The sequence below is a fragment of the Giraffa tippelskirchi genome, chromosome 1 (assembly GCF_054371585.1).
Source record: "Giraffa tippelskirchi isolate mGirTip1 chromosome 1, T2T-mGirTip1v1.2.pri, whole genome shotgun sequence".
Taxonomy (NCBI): Eukaryota; Metazoa; Chordata; class Mammalia; order Artiodactyla; family Giraffidae; genus Giraffa; species Giraffa tippelskirchi.
The window spans coordinates 189,174,144-189,193,294 of record NC_137275.1 but is presented as its reverse complement, the minus strand read 5'-3'; the positions used below and the strand labels follow the sequence as shown (position 1 = coordinate 189,193,294).

Here is a 19,151-nt window from a genome sequence, read left to right as displayed (position 1 = left end):
CTGGGCTGGTTTTCATTTCTATAAAATAAAGGAGCTAGAGTGAATGACCAAAAGTTTTCTTTTAACCCTTGACATCTATTGATTCAAGGATGTCATAGACCCAGCAGGGAGAGAAATTTTAGGTTCCAGGATTCCACAGGGAAGTGATAAAAGAGGAAATAAGTCCAAGGCATTATAAAAAAAGAACTCTGTTGGGAGTAAAAAAAAAAATGTGAATTCTCACAAGAGTTGAAGACCTATCTTTACACCAAAACCTGCTCATGAAGGTTTATAGCAGCTTTATTCATGACGGCCAAAACTTGGAAGCAACCAAGATGGCCTTAGTAGGTGAACAAATTAAGAAATGTGGTACATCCAGAAACAAGAATAGTATTCAGTGCTAAAAGCAATGAGCTATTGAGTTATGAAAGGATATGGAGAAAAATTAATGCATATAACTAAGTAAAACAAGTCACTGCAATAAGAAGCCCTCGTACTGCGACTAGGGAATAGATTTCACTCTCTGCAACTAGAGAAAGCCCATGCACAGTGATGAAGAACCCAAAAATAAATAAATAATATTTACAAGTAAATAAATATTTTTAAAAAAGTGAGTTGGACAGCTCATTAATAAAAATATTTTTTAAAAAAGATTCCTTACTCCAATAAAGGACTGTATTGTGAGGACATTCTGCCTAACCCCATAGTGGATTATTAGTTTTAGTTGCTCAGTCATGTTTGACTCTTTACAGATCCATGGACTGTAGCTCACCAGGTTCCTCTATCCATGGAATTCTCCAGGCAGGAATACTAGGGTGGGTATTACCTTCTCCAGGGAATCTTCCTGACACTGGGATCAAACCCTGAATTCAAGAATCTGCCTCGTGAAGTGCAGGCAGAGTTTTACCATCTGAGCCACCAGGGAAGCCTGTACTCAAGGCTTCTAGGAATGCAGACTTACCTCATTATCTGAAAAATGCTAGGAACTTCTGGCACTGCCTCCTGTGCATATTCTATCATGAGCACACTTTTCACAGGTTTGAGTTTTCAGCTAACTTTCATCTGTCATCTAGAAGCAGGCATTCAAGGTACTAGCCACAAGCAGTGAGATGAATGTCAGTTCACTACTGTAAGTCATGGAGTCCCTGACTGTCTTCCCTACTGAATGCCCTCAGGGCTATTGATGAAGCCAAGTGACTCAACTTGGAGGGTATGTAATTCTGCTTACAAAGTTTCCAGGAGGAGAACTCTAAGTAAGCTGCAGGATGCTATACTACAGAATGATGGAGCTAATTGATTTGTTCAAGGCCATTAGCCTAATTCTGCCTGGAGATACTGTGGTCTGTGTAAGGCACCCTATCACTTCGTATGTTTAATTACCTTCACTTGAGATGGTCAGGAATATGAAACAAAAATACTAGCCCCACAGAAAAGAAACTCCTCTGAATCAGAGGCCTTTGGACACAGATGGCGGTGACTTGTGTTTAAAATTTAGTGGGTAAGAGCAAGACAGGCATTGGTTCATCCCCTTAGGGGCTGCAATTTACCATAATCAGTACAGAAAGGCTTGATGGATGTTTCCAGAAGGCTCCCTATTTTCATGGCCTCTAAATGCTTTAAGGCCACAGAGTGTCTTCTCTAGAGAGATCTACAAATCCATCAGGCTCTGTCTCTTTTCCTTTCTTTTTTATTAAGAAATAATCTAATAACCAATCTCCTGTTAGGTCCATAGAACAGTTAATCAAATGTGGGAGGTGACCAGTTGGCTTAGATTAACATAATTCGTCTTTAAACCATATATATTCAAAAGGCTCTAAGAAACATCTGAGTATCTTTTTAAAACTTGTTAATGAGATGATCAAATCAATACAACATAATAAGTTAGACCTACAGCTGCTTATTTTAAAAGATGGCCATCCTCCTTAAAAATGATGTTTGTTTTATGCATGCATACTAAGTCGCTTCAGTTGTGTTGACTCTTTGCAGCCCTATGGACTGCAGGCCGCCAGGCTCCTTTGTCCATGGGATTCTCCAGGCAAGAAAACTAGAGTGGGTAGCCATTCCCTTCTCCAGGGGATCTTCCTGACTCAGGGATCAAATCTCTTGTCTCCTGCATTGGCAGGTGGGTTCTTTACAGCTAGTGCCATGTGGGAAGCCCGTTTGTATTACAAAAGATGTTAAATCCCATTAGATCTAAGAAAAAAAATTCTTTGGTGGAATTAGTTGTCAAGAATGACATATTTGCTGGAGATTAGAGTCCCTTGCTGGGATTTCCAGATTCAACTGAGTGCATTTGTAAGCAGGGAATGTTTTAAAGCACTTTTCTGCAGCATCACTGGAGCAGAAAAAGAACCCGTAGAGGCAGCCATTCTGAACTTCAGTTTCCTAAGAATTCAGGAGACTGTGTACTGCACTTTTGAGGATGATTCATTGATACTAATCAAATTACCTGGATTCACTTGACTTCATGCTGCTTAGACCCAGGCTTATTAACATCAAAGGCTTTTTTTAATCAGTTCTGCTAGGTACTGAAAATAGAAAGGAGTTTATTTATCATTAAGCTTAAGCTGGGAGGGACCCAAAGCAAAAGGCCAGATGGAGGCTCAGAAGATGCTCCCAGGTCTTATGAACTTGAATCCTTTTATCCACCCTCACATCCACAAGGTTTGAAGGAAAAGGCAAAGAGATATGTGGCTGTAAATATTCACCCTTGTTTTAGCTGCTTATTATCTGCCAAGAACAAGACTTTGGGTGATACAGGCTATTAGCTAATAGCTCCTGTGATCCATCACCTTCTTCAAGCCAAGTCAATTCCTCTTAACAAATTGAAATTTCAGCGTGGCCTCTGCAGCATGTGGGACCCAGACTGCAGGAGATCTGCTGCTGAATGCTAATGGATGCAGCCAAACACTGCCGCAGGGCGGAGGTTGTCAGGGAGCAGCTGGGAGAGACTGTTCCCATAGCAGCTTTTGTTCAGAACACAATTCAGAGGAGCCTTGCCTTAGAGGTTCACTCTTCTGTACAAAAAAGTAGTTCATCTCTGTATTAAGTGGCACTTTCCCCAGGATGCTATTTACAGAGGATTCTTGAGTCTAAGAGACATTTAAATAAAAGCCAAGTCCTGGTTATCTTTTTTATACCCAATGCCTGTGTGTTTTAATCACGTCATGCTTGGATATTGAATTACAGCTCCCATTTCACCTGGACAATGTGACATTTAAACAGACCAGTCTTGAACCTAGGGATCTAAACCTGGCAGGAACCTCAGAGAGGCCACCCACTTGAACTGTAGAGAAGTAGGAACTGAGGACAGACTGGTTAAGTGACTGACTGACAATTACACAGCAGATTGTCCCCAAGATCTGGGTTTCCCAGATCTGGGTTCAGGACTTCCTCTTCTTCACCTGGAATGAAAGCAGACATCACCTAGTCTCTACCTTTAAGGTTTAAACATGGATGGATCCATGGATGATCATACTAAGTGAAGAAAGCCAGGCAGAGAAAGGCAAAAACCACATAATAGCACTTACATGTGGAATCTAAAATACAACACAAATGAACTTATCTATGAAACAAAAACAGACCCCTAGACATAGAGAACAAACCTGTGGTTGCCAATGGGGAGAGGGAGTGGGGGAGGGATGGACTGGGAGTTTGGGATTAGCAGATGCAAAGTATTATATATAAGATTAATAAACAACAAGGTCCTACTGTATAGCACCAGGGAACTATATTCAATATCCTGTGATAAACCATAATGGAAAAGAATATGAAAAAGAATATGTATATATATAAGTATTTATATATATGTGTGTATATATATATATCTGAATCACTTTGTTGTACAGTAGAAATTAACACAACATTGCAAATAAACTATACTTCAATTAAAGAAAAGCTTAAGCCAGCAGGTAGTATGTGACACATGTGCAGACATACATAGGAACAAAGGAGTTTTGCACCCAATGAGGTACTACTGTCTCATTTTTAAGCTTGTTTAGGTAGTGACTTTTAACCTTGTATTGTGCTATTCTGTATCCAAGTTTTTGATAATGAAGGTATTGTGAGAACTTGAAAGAAAACAATAAATCACATTAAAATCAAGACTCATTCTAAGAATCCCCTCTTTAAGTGTCTGTCTCATTGGGCCAGAAGCCCCCAGAGGCCGTGTATCCATTCTTTACATCCTCTTATGTGTTAGAGTTTGGCTGTGAAGGAGGTTTGTTGAATAAGTCAGTGAAAGAACTCATAAGTAAATGACATCAGACAAAAGAAAGAATATCCTCACTTGCCAAGTTCACTGCTGCCCTCAAGCCTCTTCCCTTCATTATCAGAGTTCCTACTCCAGCCAGAGTGAGGTTGTGCTCATAATTTCCTCTATAGGGGATAAAGATCAGACTTCCCAAAGGAAGCTCTAAATAGCATGAGAAGAACCTCTCTGGAAACTAACATCACTTGTTTTCTTATTCCTGAAAGGGATGCATGTCCCTGGGCTCCAATAAGGCTGAGGTGGACACTTGGTCTTATCTTGCCTTTCGCTGGGGATGTTCCTTGGGCTGAGGCTTCCCAAGTGGCACTAGTAGTAAAGAATCCACCTGCCAAAGCAGGAGATGCAAGAGATGTGGGTTTGATCCCTGGGTTGGCAAGATCCCCTGGAAAAGGGAATGGCAACCCACTCCAGTATTCTTACCTGGAGAACCCCTTGAAGCCTGGTGTACTACAGTCCATGGGGTTGAAAAAGAGTTGGATACAACTTAGCAACTAAACGATAATAACAACAGCAACAACATTTCTTGGGGCACCCTCGTCATCCCTAAGAAGACCCTACATGAATCCAGCTTCAGGACCTTAGAAGACTCTTTTCTTACAGCCCCAGAATAAGGTTCTCATATACAAATAACCCAGATCCATGTTATTCATAATAAATATTTCATTTCTTCTGAAACCTGATGGATATTTTTAGTTCCATTGTGTTCTTTCACTGTCATTTGTTCTGACAACTTATTTGGTGAATGACATATAGATGAAGGGCTTAGATGCTAGCAATGGTGAGTATGGAGTCCACTTCCAAGGTCACAGTGGCAAAGGCCTTGCACCAAGGACACAGAAGTGGAGCGCAGAATCAATATTACCTCTGAACCTCTGACTAAGCCCCTTTAAAACTGTTGACAAAAGCCCCCTGATCATCACCAGTGGGCCTCTTGACTTCTATGAGGCAAAAATACCCATTCCAGTGCTCACCCTAGAGTGTTCTAAAGTAAAGAAAGAAAGAAAGAAAGTGAAGTCGCTCAGTCGTGTCTGACTCTTTGCGACCCCACGGACTGACTATTGCCTACCAGGCTCCTCCGTCCATGGGATTTTCCAGACAAGAATACTGGAGTGGGTTGCCATTTCCTTCTCCAGGAGATCTTCTCGACCCAGGGATTGAACCCGGGTCTCCCAGATTGTAGGCAGACGCTTTACCGTCTGAGCCACCAGGGAAGTCTAGAGTGTTCTAACCAGTCACCTAATGCCACCCTTCCAACAGGAATTTTCTTTGTTTTGAGGCTATAAAAATTGGCTCCTAACTCAAGAAAAACATTGACTTTCCCTGGCCTGTCAGGAGGTCAGCCTGCTATGCTCACAGTGCCCACATTATCTCTGCTCTTTGTTCTTTAAAATAAACCCTCTCCTTTCTACAATACTTTGTGTTTGGAAATTCTTTTCCAATCTGTTTGGACTGCCATGACTGTTAGGAATTGCACACAAGGCAAATGCAAGAGCCCCCATTTGGGAAGGAGTCATACATAGGGAACACCTTGTTGTGAGGCCACTCAGGGCATCATTTTGCTTCTTGTAGTATAATAGAAGAGTTAAGCTGCCAGCTAGTTGGGAAGCCTATTTCTGGACTGTGGTCTGGTCACTTTAAAAGGAAATACCAAAACGATAGGCCAAGCACTACGGTAAAGAATGTATACCTTTCTGTCTCATCTCAACCATGCTGATGCTTTATATTCTCCCCAACAGCTTCACAAAGAAAATTTCTGAGTCATTCTATTCCTCTCACTGTCCCCAGGATGAGACAGCATAAGTAATTTACATTCAGATACTAAGACAAGCAGTGGTTTTGAATTTTTTTTTCCATTCCTGGTCTGAATTGTTTTTGTGACACTGAATTAAATTCAGAAGGCCCCTGATGGCTGCGGTAAGCTTTTAGTATGGTCAAAACAAGTCCATCTGCTGCAAAACCCTAGTCTTGAAGGTTAAATAAACATTTCATAGTGCCTCTGGTTGGATGTGTAAGCATAGACATTTTCAAGGACCAAGTATGGAATTTAAATGGAGATTCTGGACTGGTTTTTTTAAAAAAAACAACCCAGGTCAGTGTAAGGGACCAGACGTATGGTTAAATTGCTGGCTTATCTGTTATCTGTAAAAGGTACATGTTTTAGACATTTAAGATCTGGGACTTCTCTGGCAGTTCAGTGGTTAAGACTTGACCTTGCAGTGCAGGGTGTGTGAGTTCAGTCTCTGGTAGCTAAGATCCCACAATCCTCACAGCCTCAAAACCAGAACATAAACAACAGAAGTAACATTGTAGCAAATAAAATAAAGACTTTAAAACGGGTCCACATCAAAAAAATCTTCAAAAAAAAGATTCAAGCAGTTTTTAGTTGCTGACTGGAAGAATCCTTTTTAATGCAGTTGTCATGTGACTTTGATGTCTTCTGAGACTTGGGGAGTTCTACCAGATTGCAGCAAGATGGTCTGGAACATGCTTTGTGGACCCCAGGCTGCCAAATTCAGATTGAAAACAGGAAAGCAGGAAATAAAAGAGGACTTGAGGAAGAAAAAAGTGTGACGAGGACAGAGACCTATTTCTTCTTTTTATTTCTGCCCCTTTCCTTTATCAGTTCATCCCTCTTTCTTTTGCCTGTATCTCTCTCTACCCTACCCTCATTGTTAATCACTATGCTTTGAATTTCACTTCTAGACTCTTTTTTATTCATATTCTGTTTTTTTATCATGAGTCTGTTTTACATTTGTAACACAGATTTTGCCTCAACTAAACTTAATATGTAGGAAGGATAAAGAGCAAATTTTTTCAAGTCATGGGTTTCATGTATGTTGCATTGTAAGAGAGTCATTTCATAGGAAGGCCAAAGATGGGAAACATCAATGCTACAACATCTCCTATAAGGTCCAGGTGTGTGTAGTTGCTAAGTCGTGTCTGAGTCTTTGCAACCCCATGGACTGTAGCCTGCCAGGCTCCCCTGTCCATGGGATTCTCCAGGCAAGAATACTGGAGTGGCTTGCTATTTCCTCCTACAGGAAGGCCCAGGTTCAAAGTTGCTAATCAAAGTATACCCTTTCCAGAGAAACTTCAGAATCTTTCTTAACACTGTACACGTAACAGCCACAACCAGCTTATCAGAGTTGGCACATGAGATGAAGCCAATTTGTCAATCTTAATTTAGTAATTTCTGTGAAACTGCACAGGTTGATTTCAAGTGTCAGCTTTGAAACCACTCAGGGGCGGTCGCTAGGTGTTTTAATCAAGGGGGCAGCAGCACAGAACACAAACAATCGATTGCACTGGATAAGCCTGGACTCACATTGTGGTCTGCTAATTGTCCCAGCTGCTTGTCCTTCTACTGAGCTTGTTTCACAGAGGCAAAGATATTTATTTCTTGGAGTACTCAAATTGCTTTGTAAACAGCTAAGCAGTAGTCATTCAATCTTCATAGTTTGGGTTACTGTCTTCACTTGCTGTCCTCTAGGGATGAAATCCTGCTAGTTCATGTTCTTGGTTAAGTGAAGTGAAAGTGTTAGTTGCTCAGTTGTGTTGGACTCTTTGCAACCCCATGGACTGTAGCTTGCCAGGCTCCTCTGTCCATGGGATTCTCCAGGCAAGAATACTGGAGTGGGTTGCCAGTCCCTTCTCCAGGAGATCTACCCAACCCAGGGATCGAACCCAGATGTCTTTACCATCTGAGAATCCAGATTCTTTACCATCTGAGACACCAGGGGAGCCCTCATGTTCTTGGTACCACCAACTTAGACTATTAAACATCTGTCAGTCCCAGAGGGAAACGTCTTCTTACTGGGGTGATAACTGGATGTGTTCCACTTCCCATAAAGCTCTAAATAATGCAGGCTTCTTTTTTTAAGAAATATTTATTTTTTATTTTTCTGGCTACATCTGGTCTTAGTTGCAGCATGTGGGATCTTCATGGCATCATTTGGGCTCTCTAGGTGTGACACAAGGGCTCCAGAGCGTGCTCCATAGTAGGTGGGATCCTATTTCCTTGACCAGGGATTGAACCCGTGTCCCCTGCATTGTAAGGAGGATTCTTAACCACTGGACCACCAGGAAGTTCCCAATAATGTGGGATTCTGAGCTCCCATTCTCAACCTACTTGATTGTCAAGTCTTCTGTGATAGGACATACATGTCTTTCTCCCTGTCTCATTCTTAACCTTTAATTCTTCGCCCCCAGGGTTCGTTTGTTATTCTGTCAAAGCAACTCTCTTTTGGAGGTGGTGCTTTATAAATCAGGTGGTCTGTTCTTAGCTCTTCACTATCCGCGTCTCTCTGCTGAACTTGACAGTATTGTTGGTTCTCCTTCCCCACTTCACTGCCCCCACCTCTGGCCGCTTTCTGTTTCTGTGAAGTTCTATCCTCCTTCGGTTCTCATTACATTTCACTCTTTTTATTTTCCTATTACTCTTCTGAGTTTCCCTCAGTCTCCCAAACTGATTCTTTGCTCAATTCTCTTAGCTGAGGAAGTGCATTCCATTCTCCTAACTTGTGTTGACATTGTTACTCCATTGATACTAAACACATAAATTGTGTTTCAAAGCTATGTGTGTGTGTGTGTGTTTAGTCACCCAGTCATGTCTGACTCTGCGACCTCATGGCCTATAGCCTGCCAGGCTCCTCTGTCCATGGGATTCTCCAGGCAAGAATACTGGGGTGGGTTGTCAGTCCCTTCTCCAGGGAATCTTCCTGAACCAGGGATTGAACCAGGATCTCCTGCATTGTAGATGGATTCGTTACCATCTAAGCCAACAGGCAAGCCCTTCAAAGTTATATCTACATTCTATTCCATTGAAAGATAACATACAGAACACCTAACTGAAGAAATTTTTATGTGAAATGCTTGTATTTCCAAGTCAATTTTCTTACCCAAATCCCGGTTCTTTATCTCCAAGAGCCTATGGGTTATTCCACTTGGATTATTCACTTGCACCCCAAGCTCATCAAATATAATCATTGACTACTTCTGCCAAACAAATCCAATCTGTTTATCTGTGCTCTGTCAGTGCAGATATTTTGCAAGTTACTCAGACTTACCAAATCTAGAAGTTCCTGTAACATAGTTGCATTTTTTTCTTCACCATATCTCATATCATTTGCTTCCATTTCCACCCTACTTCTCAGGTTGCCTTACTACTTGCCCAGATTGTTGGAACTTCCTTGTGCTGCCCTATCAAATTCTTACTCTTTTTCTCTTATCCTACCTGAACACATTTTACCCTATCATTTCCCTGGAAAGGCAGATTCAAGAGATCTGTATACAGTAATCCTTTACCTATGAACTTTCAAGCTGTGAGCTTTCAACGATGTAAATGTGCATTTCATCAACATCAGGTGTGAGTGAAATTGCAGCTTGCCTTCCATCTCCTATTGCTGATGATCCTTCAGCTCTACCATCTCCCACCTCCTCTCCTTCCTCCAGTCAGTAACTCTTCTTGCCTGTTCCCTCAGTGCCAGCCCCTGTATGCCAATTGTTGTACTGTACAACTGTACTTTTCAAGGTACTAAGCTTTAAGATAAAAAATGTTTTATTTTCTGTTTTTTTCTTATGTACTATTTGTGTGAAAAGTGTTATAAACCTATGACAGCATAGTATTATATAGACGATTGTGTTAGCTGGGTACCTAGGCTAATTTTGTTGGACTTATGAACAAATTGGACTTATAAACGTGCTCTCAGCACAGAACTCATTTGTATGTAGGGGATTTACTGTATATCATTGTTTCATGTCAAAGCTTCTCAGTCTGATGTTTAAGGACATCCGCCAACATTTCCAATGTTATCTCCCACTCTTCCTCAACCCATATCACCTTAGTCAAGCTGTCTGGGTACCCCACCAATTTTCCACGCTTGGCGTTGTGTCCACATTGTGTAATATTATTGTCTTCACCTAGCATGTCCTTCTGACTATTGACCCTTGAATCAAATTATAGGCATCATCTAAGATTCTCTTTTTGTAGTCTCTTCTATAAAATCTTTACTAAATTTTCACTCCTAATTTATCATAACTACCACATGATTAATCATTTAATTATCCTCTATGTCATGTTTGGTAGTTTTATCTCTCACTGTAATTGTAAATTTCTTATTTCATCTATTGAATAGCTTTTGTGCTCTCCTGGGAGCTCAGCATAGTCTTGACAAATAGGGGGTGTTCAATAAATATCTCACTGATTTACTATTCCTTCATTTAACAAACACTTGTCTAAGTAAATTGTTGGATAAATAAATCAAACATTGATTGATGGATTGATTTTGTCTATTGATTCAGTTTCATACTGTGCTCAGTTCTCTGCACTTTAATTTGAGTGGTGAGGGACACCTAATATTTTATTTCCTTCCACCTTCGGACAATTCCTAGAATAGACTCCCATAATAAACTATTGGGATCAAAACACATCTTCAATCACTTTAGGGTGAAACTATGTTAAACAGAATTTAGTATCAGAAGTTTTTTTTTTCCACTTCTACTTCATCTATTTATTTATTTATTTATTTTAAAATCAGTTTATTTTCTGAATTTTAATGATAGAGTAAGTAAACCCCTGCCAAATGATTTTTGCATTGACTCATTAAAGAAACAATATAAATCTCTCTGAAAAGGTAAATTAAACTCTGGTTCTCTTCCTAGAAGTGACACATTAAACATGTGCCACTTTAAATTAATAAAAAATAATATTTTTATTTTATTTTAATTTTATTTAATACATTTTAATCTTTAAATTAAGAGAAAAATAACATTTCAGAAACCAGAACAAATGGCACCTCCAATCTGGGTTCTACTTAGTTCAAAGTGATTTTTAGGGATTAACTGAGAAAGTAGTAACATAATTTTTTTTTCTCTTCCTTGAAAAGCTTTAGCACTAGCAAGGGTATTATTTTCTAAAACTCATTGTCCTTCATTTAGTGAAATCTATCCTTTGCTAAAATGTCTCACCTTATAACCCAGTCATATTCTAATACAAGCACTGTCATGGGTTGAATTGAGTCCCCCTAAAATTCATATGTTGAAGCCCCAACTCCTGGTACCTCAGAATTTGAAGATATGGCCTTGAAAGTGGTTATGGAGTTAAAATGAGTTGGTAAGATGGCTTCTAATCCAGTTTGACTTGTGTCTTTTATAAGAAGAGGAAATTTCAGACAATAGGGGCACATGTATACAGAGGGACAGTCGTGTAAAGAGACAGCAACAGGCCAAGGAGGTGGAGGTTTCCTTGGGAACCAAATCTGTCAGCACCTTGGTCTTGGACTTCTAACCTCCAGAACTGTGAGATGATAAATTTTTGTTGTGTAAGCCCCACTGTGTGTGGTATTTGTTATGGTGACCCAAGCAAACTAATATAAGCACATATATGTCTCCCTACCACACTGTGAATTCTTTGAAAACAGGGGTCAAATTTCACTCAGATTTGTAGTGCTTCACAGAACACTGGTAATAAGGGATCTTACACAATGTCATGGAAATGAATTTGTAGCTTGTTTGGCTCACTAGAATGCTCCTTTTTGGACTATATATTGTCTGAATATCTGCTGGGGCTCAGTGCTCTTCTGGACACTGGTAGCTACGAAAATGAGTAAAACAAAGACTATCTCAATGAAAGCACTTTGTACTGGTCATTATGAAAGTTTTCCATTTCCTGAAGACATGTTTTCATCATTCTATATTCCCAGATGGGCAAATCAAATCTATCACATTGCAAAATTCCCAGCCAACAGACTGAAGTGTTAAGAGATTTGCACCACTCAAAGAAAAAGAAATGTTACATAAAACAAATCATTTCCAACCCCACCTCTATTTCCACTGAATGGGTTCAGGAGATTAATCTCTTCATGCCAAGACTTGAGTTAGTGACTAACATAGAGAGTGATAAATCCAACCTTCTGTGACTGATGAAGACTTCAGACAATCCTGAATTCACAGCAGCAAACCTCCAGTCTAAGTGAGAAATTGGAGACTATGGCAGAAAGTGAAGAAGAACTAAAAAGCCTCTTAATGAAAGTGAAAGAGGAGAGTGAAAAAGTTGGCTTAAAGCTCAACGTTCAGAAAACTAAGATCATGGCATCTGGTCCCATCACTTCATGGGAAATAGATGGGGAAACAGTGGAAACAGTGTCAGACTTTATTTTTTGGGCTCCAAAATCACTGCTGATGGTGATTGCAGCCATGAAATTAAAAGACGCTTACTCCTTGGAAGGAGGCTTATGACCAACCTAGATAGCATATTTAAAAGCAGAGACATTACTTTGCCAACAAAAGTCCGTCTAGTCAAGGCTATGGTTTTTCCAGTGGTCATGTATGGATGTGAGAGTTGGACGGTGAAGAAAGCTGAGCGCCGCAGAATTGATGCTTTTGAACTGTGGTGTTGGAGGAGACTCTTGAGAGTCCCTTGGACTGCAAGGAGATCCAATCAATCCATCCTAAAAGAGATCAATCCTGGGTGTTCGTTGGAAGCACTGATGTTGAAGCTGAAACTCCAATACTTTGGCCACCTCATGCGAAGAGTTGACTCATTGGAAAAGACCCTGATGCTTGATAGGATTGGGGGCAGGAGGAGAAGGGGACGACAGAGGATGAGATGGTTGGATGACATCACCGGCTCGATGGACATGGGTTTGGGTAGACTCCGGGAGTTGGTGATGGACAGAGAGGCCTGGCGTGCTGCAATTCATGGGGTCGCAAAGAGTCGGACATGACTGAGCGACTGAACTGAACTGAACTGAAAGCTCAAAACCCAGATAAAAGTGGACCAAACAGTAGTGAGGTTGAGAATGAAGTTACAACTAGGAGGGTGTGTAAACCCACCAAAGCAAAATGGATACCACCTTTAGGCTGGTGGATCCAGACTGTTAGAAAATTACTGCCCTGGTCTAGGCCACCTCAGGAACTAAAATCTAAGTTTGCGAGCCCAATTTAAGGACCCAAGCCCTCAAAGCTAATGAAAACTTAGATGATGGCACTGTAAGTCAGAGAATTGAATTCAGAAGGGCCAACTCTGCTTAAGACAATACGACAAAGCTACAGTAAACAAAATAACATGGTATTGGCACACAAAACATATGGCTCAATGGAACAGAATAGAGAGCCCAGAAATAAACTCACACACTTACAATTAATCTTCAATAAAGGAGGCAAGAATATACATGAAGAAAAGACAGTCTCTTCAGTAAGCAATGTTGGGAAAGTTGGATAGCCATGTAAATGTAAAGTCAAAACAATCTCTCACATACAACACAAAAATAAACTCAAAATGGCTTAAAGACTCAAATATAAGACAGGACGCCATAAATCTCTTGGAAGAGAACATAGGCAAAACATAAATTGTAGCAATGTGTTACAATGTACATAAATTATACAATGTGTTTCCCTGACATAAATTGTAGCAATGTGTTCTTAGGTTAGTCTCCCAAGGCAATAGAAATAAAAGCAAAAGTAAACAATGGGACCTAATCAAACTTACAAGATTTTGCACAGCAAAGGAAACCATAAACAAATTGAAAAGAAAACATTTGAACTGGGAGAAAATATTTGCAAAAGTTGCAACTGACAAGGGGCTGCTTTCAAAAACATGCAAACAGCTCATACAATTCATTTCTCCAAAGAAGACATACAAATTGGCCAATAGACGCATGAAAAGATGCTTAGCATTGCTAATTATTAGAGAATGCAAATTGAAATTACAATAAGATATTACTTCACACTGGTCAGAATGGCCATCATTAAAAAGTCTATAAATAACAAACACTGGAAGAGGTGTGGAGAAAAAGAATCCTCTTATGTTGTTGATGGAAATGTAAACCTTAAGGTATCTGCCCAGCTCTGGACTATGTTCTATGGCTTTTCTGACTACCTTCTCAGTCTATAGACTTTACATTTCCACTCTCCCACCCAGAATGGGAACTTCTTATGATTCTAAGTGATTCTTTTTGGAGCTGGACCAATGCTCAGACATCCATGGATACTTCTATCGATGCTGATTCAAAATGAAGTGGTATATTAAAAAAAATGCTGCTTTTTGGGGTGAGACAGCATCAGGAGGCTGAAGCCAACAGGTAGAAAAATGCAAGCTAATATGGGATTTGGTAAAAGATTTGGAGAGAAACTAAGAGACTCCAAAAAGAGCTTAACTGAAAAGAGCAGAAAATAGAAAATGGGTCCTGAGATGCAGTCAAGACCTTTTGTTAAAGTTTTCAATCCAATGCCAAGAATCCAAAGCCCAAACAGAGCCAAGATAAGTGGGCTCATTATTGGCTTCCCCAGAAGAGCAAGCCCATGACAGCCAGTCTCATGGTCCTTAGCTAACTACTGCTCAACTGAGGTGAGGATTCTTAACTCTTGCCTCACCTCTACTCTAGCCCCCAAAGTGCAGAGAAACTTGGTCTCAGGATGCAATAGACAGCATCATCTTCCTTTCTCCCCTGGTATCTTCTAAGAGGAGGTCCTCCATGCTTGCACACAGATAAGCAGCTCTCAAACTCTGATACACTGGGTTTGTGGCCTTAGCTCTGCCCATGAGAACATCTCATCATAACACTTCTAAATGTACCAGAATGTTCTTCCCTGACCACATCATCCCCTTTTGTACATGTGTCAGAGCTATTTTCATTCTCCACACATTGGAATATTGTTCCAGGGTTCTTCCTGGCCTCTTTTGTTTTCTTTTTTTCCTTCAAAATTGCATTGTAAAAACCTCTGTGAACGTACTCATCACTTCCCCTTCCAATGTCCTTTTCAGTAAACGATTCCCAACAGAAAAAGAAATTTCAAGGTTACCTCCCAAAGAAAGCAGAACCCTGCAAGCCAAATAAGTGAAAACAAACATTCATTGCAGCCGACCCAGCTCAGTATTAGTAGCTATAAGACACACTTTTATTTGTTTAGGCTATATTGGAAGCATGCTAGTTGCTTTCCAAATATTAAAATCTAATGATGGAGATAATAATAAATAATGTATTTCATATAGATAGCATCTGAGTCAATGATGTTAAGATAATGGCTCTGGGGTCTACAGTTCTAGGAAGTGCCCATGACTGGGATACAATCAGCAGTCCCATGTGGGGTATGTGAGATAACACTTCACTAATGCAAGCTGGAACAGTGGCTCCAAGGCTCTGTAACTTGCAAAGACAAATACGCCCAGTTCTCAATAATCTCACCGAAAATACAAGAAAAAGTCCCAGGAGAATGGCTTAGAAAGTGAGGGTATCTAAAGTGTGATTAGATCTACGCTGATCATGAGTGATGTCCAGATGCCATTTCATGGGCTAAAACACATCACTGAGGACTGAGAGTAATCAAACTTACTTAATTTACTTCCAGTGCTTCCAGGGTGATGTTGAAGGACTTGGCGGCTATTCAAGGAGCTCCATAGGTCTCCATGGTAGGAAGCTGGTTCTTTGGAAGGAAGATGCTGTGAAATAAGAATCAACCAGATCATGTCTTTGAAAGTTGTAAAACAGAATTAAGTTTTAACTTCCCTTCCTTTTAATGCAAACTTTAACTGAATCTCAAGGAGAAGTAGAAAACCCAAATAGTTCTATATCTATTCAAGAAAATAATGCAGGACTTCCTGATGGTCCAGTGGATAAGAATCTGCCTGCCAATGCAGGGGACATGGGTTTGATCCCTGACAGGGAAGATCCCACATACCGCGATGAGTTGTCTGCACACCACAACTAGAGAGTAGCCCTCGCTCACTGCAACTAGAGCAATCTCCTGTGAGCAATGAAGACCCAGTGCAGCCATAAATAAATTAATTAATTTAAAAACTAAAAAAGAAAATAATGTAATTAAAAACTTCACAGAAAAACTCTAAACTTTACTGCCCTTATGTAAATTTAAATGTACTGCCTGTACTGTCTTTATAGTAAATGTCTTTACTGATAAATTGTAAAAAAAAAAAAATTAGTGATGAAATACTACCAGTCTTACACAAATCATTTCAGAGGATAGAGGAAGAGGTACTATTTCGCAATGCATTTAATGTGGCCAGCACAATCCTAGTATCAAAACTTGACAAAGACATTATAAGAAAGATATAGGTGAATATCATTTGTAGACATAGATAAAAAGTTATCAACCATTATTAGCAATTCAAAAATATGAAAAAAAGTGGTACATAATGGTCAGATGAGATTCATCTCAAGAATATAAATTGGTTTAATACATGTAAAGCAATAAATATAATTTGCTACATTACCAGAATAAAAGATAAAACATATAGTCATCTTTAATATATGTAGAGAATGTTGATAAAATTCAACAGCTGTCTGTGGTTAAAATTTTTACCAAAGAAGGAAAATTTCTCAAACTGCATACTGTAAAGTGTGTCTGTAAAAAACCTATAGTTAATATATATAAATGATGAAATATTCAATGCTTTCCCTCTAAGATCTGGAAAGGAGAAAGGATGTTTACTGTCACTACTTCTAATTCAACGTTGTCCTAGAAGACTTAGCCAGTGGAAAGTTCCCCAAAGAAATGAAAGTACCAATGCTTAAAAAGGAAAAATGAAAAGTATCTCAATTCAAAGCTGACATAACTGTATGTTAGGAAATCTCAAAGAATCTATAAACAACTTGAACTATTAAGTAACTTTGGGGGCTTCCCTGGTGGCTCAGATGGCAAAGAGTCTGCCTGCAATGCAGGAGACCTGGGTTTGATCCCTGGGTCAAGAAGATCCTCTAGAGCAGGGCATGGCTATCCATTCCAGTATTCTTGACTGGGAAATCTCATGGACAGAGAAGTCTGGCAGGCTATAGTCCATGGAGTCGCAAAGAGTTGGACATGAATGATGGACTAACACTTTCACCAAGGCTGGGGAATACACATCAATATCCAAAAATCTACTGTTACTTCTATTTATGAGCAAGGAAAAATTGAAAAATGAAAAAGAATAATACCATTTACAATACATCAAAAAACTCCCCTAATATCTGGGAACGCATTGTTGCCACTTTAATTATGTCTTGGTGTAGTCTGTTTGGGACACTGTGTGCTTCCTGTACCTGGATATCTGTTTCCTTCCTTAGGTTTGGGAAGTGTTTAGTCATAATTTCTTCAAATACATTTTCAATCTCCCTTTCTCTTTCTTCTCCTGGATCCCTATTATGTATAAATTGTCATGATATATATAGTATCCCACAGGTCTCTTATGTTGCTTTCATTTTTTTTCTTCATTTGGCTTTCTATCTGCTGGTATGATTGTGTGATTATTCTGTCTTTCAAATCACTTATTTATTCTCTGCCTTATTCATTCTGCTGTTGATTGCCTTTAGCTAAGCTTTCATCTAGGCAAATAAGTTCTCTAATTTTTCTTGGTTCCTCTTTATAGCCTCTAGCTCCCTTTTTACAGTTACCTGCATTTCTATCAGTAGTCCTTCTGAGTCCCTTCAGTATTTTCATTATCTCCTTTTTGAACTCTGTGTCTACTACACTGAAGAGATCTGTTTCACTGTTTGTTGGTTCAGGGCAATTCTCTTGATGTTTCATTGGGGGTGATTCTTCCGCTTCTTCATTTTACTTATATTTCTTTCGCTCTGTGAGTTTAGGAGAAACAATTATCTACTGTGGTCTTGGAAGGCTATTTTTTAAGTGGGAGCATCCCTGTGTAGCCTGCTTGGGTTTCCTATTTTTGGTGTGAGGGCTGTTTTTAGAGTGGATGGCTGCCACCTCTTTCCTCAGCATATGCTAGCCGTTAGCCCCTTGCTAGGAGGTGTGACGGGTGTTGTGGTGCCGAGAGCCTGCACTGGATGTCGAGCTGGGGCCTCCTCTTTGCTCTATTGTTGTAACTGCCCTGTCAGGGCAGGGTAAGCCCTGACCCGTTTCTGAGCTGTGGGATTAGGTAGGTGGGATGGGAGCGCTCCCTGGCTGAGGTGCTGTCCATCGGGGTGTGTTCTCTGCGATGTCACCTGTCACCTGTGTGCGGGCTCACACAGTACACTGTTGTTGGCGCCGCCCTCCACCCGGCCTCAACCCTGGGAATGCCGACCACCATCCCCGGTGTTCCTCAGTCGTTTTTTCACCAGGCTACTGAAGTCGGGTCCCAGGACCTCAGTCGTTGGGCATGGGGACCCACTGTGGGAGATATGGAGGCCACTCTGGCTCTGACCCAGCCCAGGCTCTGGACATACGCCCACAATGCCCACAGCTGCTAAGGCCAGACCTGTCCATCACAGGTGCACCCGCTATCGGACCCTTAGGAAGGCCCTCAGACTCTTAAGTTACAAAGCCGACTGCAGAGGTATAAACCCGGGGCTCTCGAAGCCCACGGGAAAGATGTCAGCCCTAAGCTGACATGGACCCTAGGACTGGGCTGTGGTTTCAGTCCCGCCTCTGTACTGAGAAACCTGCTGGAAGCTGCCCTGGAGTCCCCTGAGGTGGAAGCCCTTGAGCCAGTGGGAGACTCTGACCAGTAGGTGAGCCTGCCTGGTGGGGGTGGGGGGAAAACACCTTGAGAAGCAGCTGCGCATGCTCTCTGGAGCCTGAGGGGGCGGGGCCGGCGTGTGGAGAAAGAGGCTGAAAATGTGGCCCCGCCCCTCCTTTCTGGCCCGCCTGGACTTCTGGGAACATGCCCAGCTGCAACTGTACCACACTCCAGCCACAACCCTTTCAGGCTGTCTCCACACAGCTAACAGCAGTCCTCTCCCAGACCCTGGAAGAGTGTTCACTGTGGTGTCACCTGTCACCTAAACAGGTGTTCCAGCACCCAGCCCCCGCCTGCGCCAGTGGATACTGTCTCAGGCTGAGGCACTGAGGGTGGTGGCAGGGGCCATCTGTGTGCGGCTGTCTCTGTCCTGCCCACCAAAAATTGGTTGTTGTGTGCTCCTTTGAGCCTCTTGAAGCTCCCCTTCTGTCCTGGTTGGTCTCCCCACTA

The 19,151-nt window shown here is 41.0% G+C and overlaps 1 long non-coding RNA gene across 1 annotated transcript in view; it reads right to left on the bottom strand.

The window, feature by feature from the left end:
* LOC145515675 (uncharacterized) overlaps nt 1–18,702 on the bottom strand; it is a 143,143-nt gene extending 124,441 nt beyond the window's left edge. Inside the window, exons 1-3 of the long non-coding RNA XR_014060965.1 lie at nt 18,071–18,702; nt 17,635–17,814; nt 15,581–15,686 (exon numbers count right to left, since the gene is read on the bottom strand). This is a non-coding gene — a long non-coding RNA (uncharacterized LOC145515675). The remainder of the gene's footprint in view (nt 1–15,580; nt 15,687–17,634; nt 17,815–18,070) is intronic.
* Nucleotides 18,703–19,151: the final 449 nt, after the last annotated feature.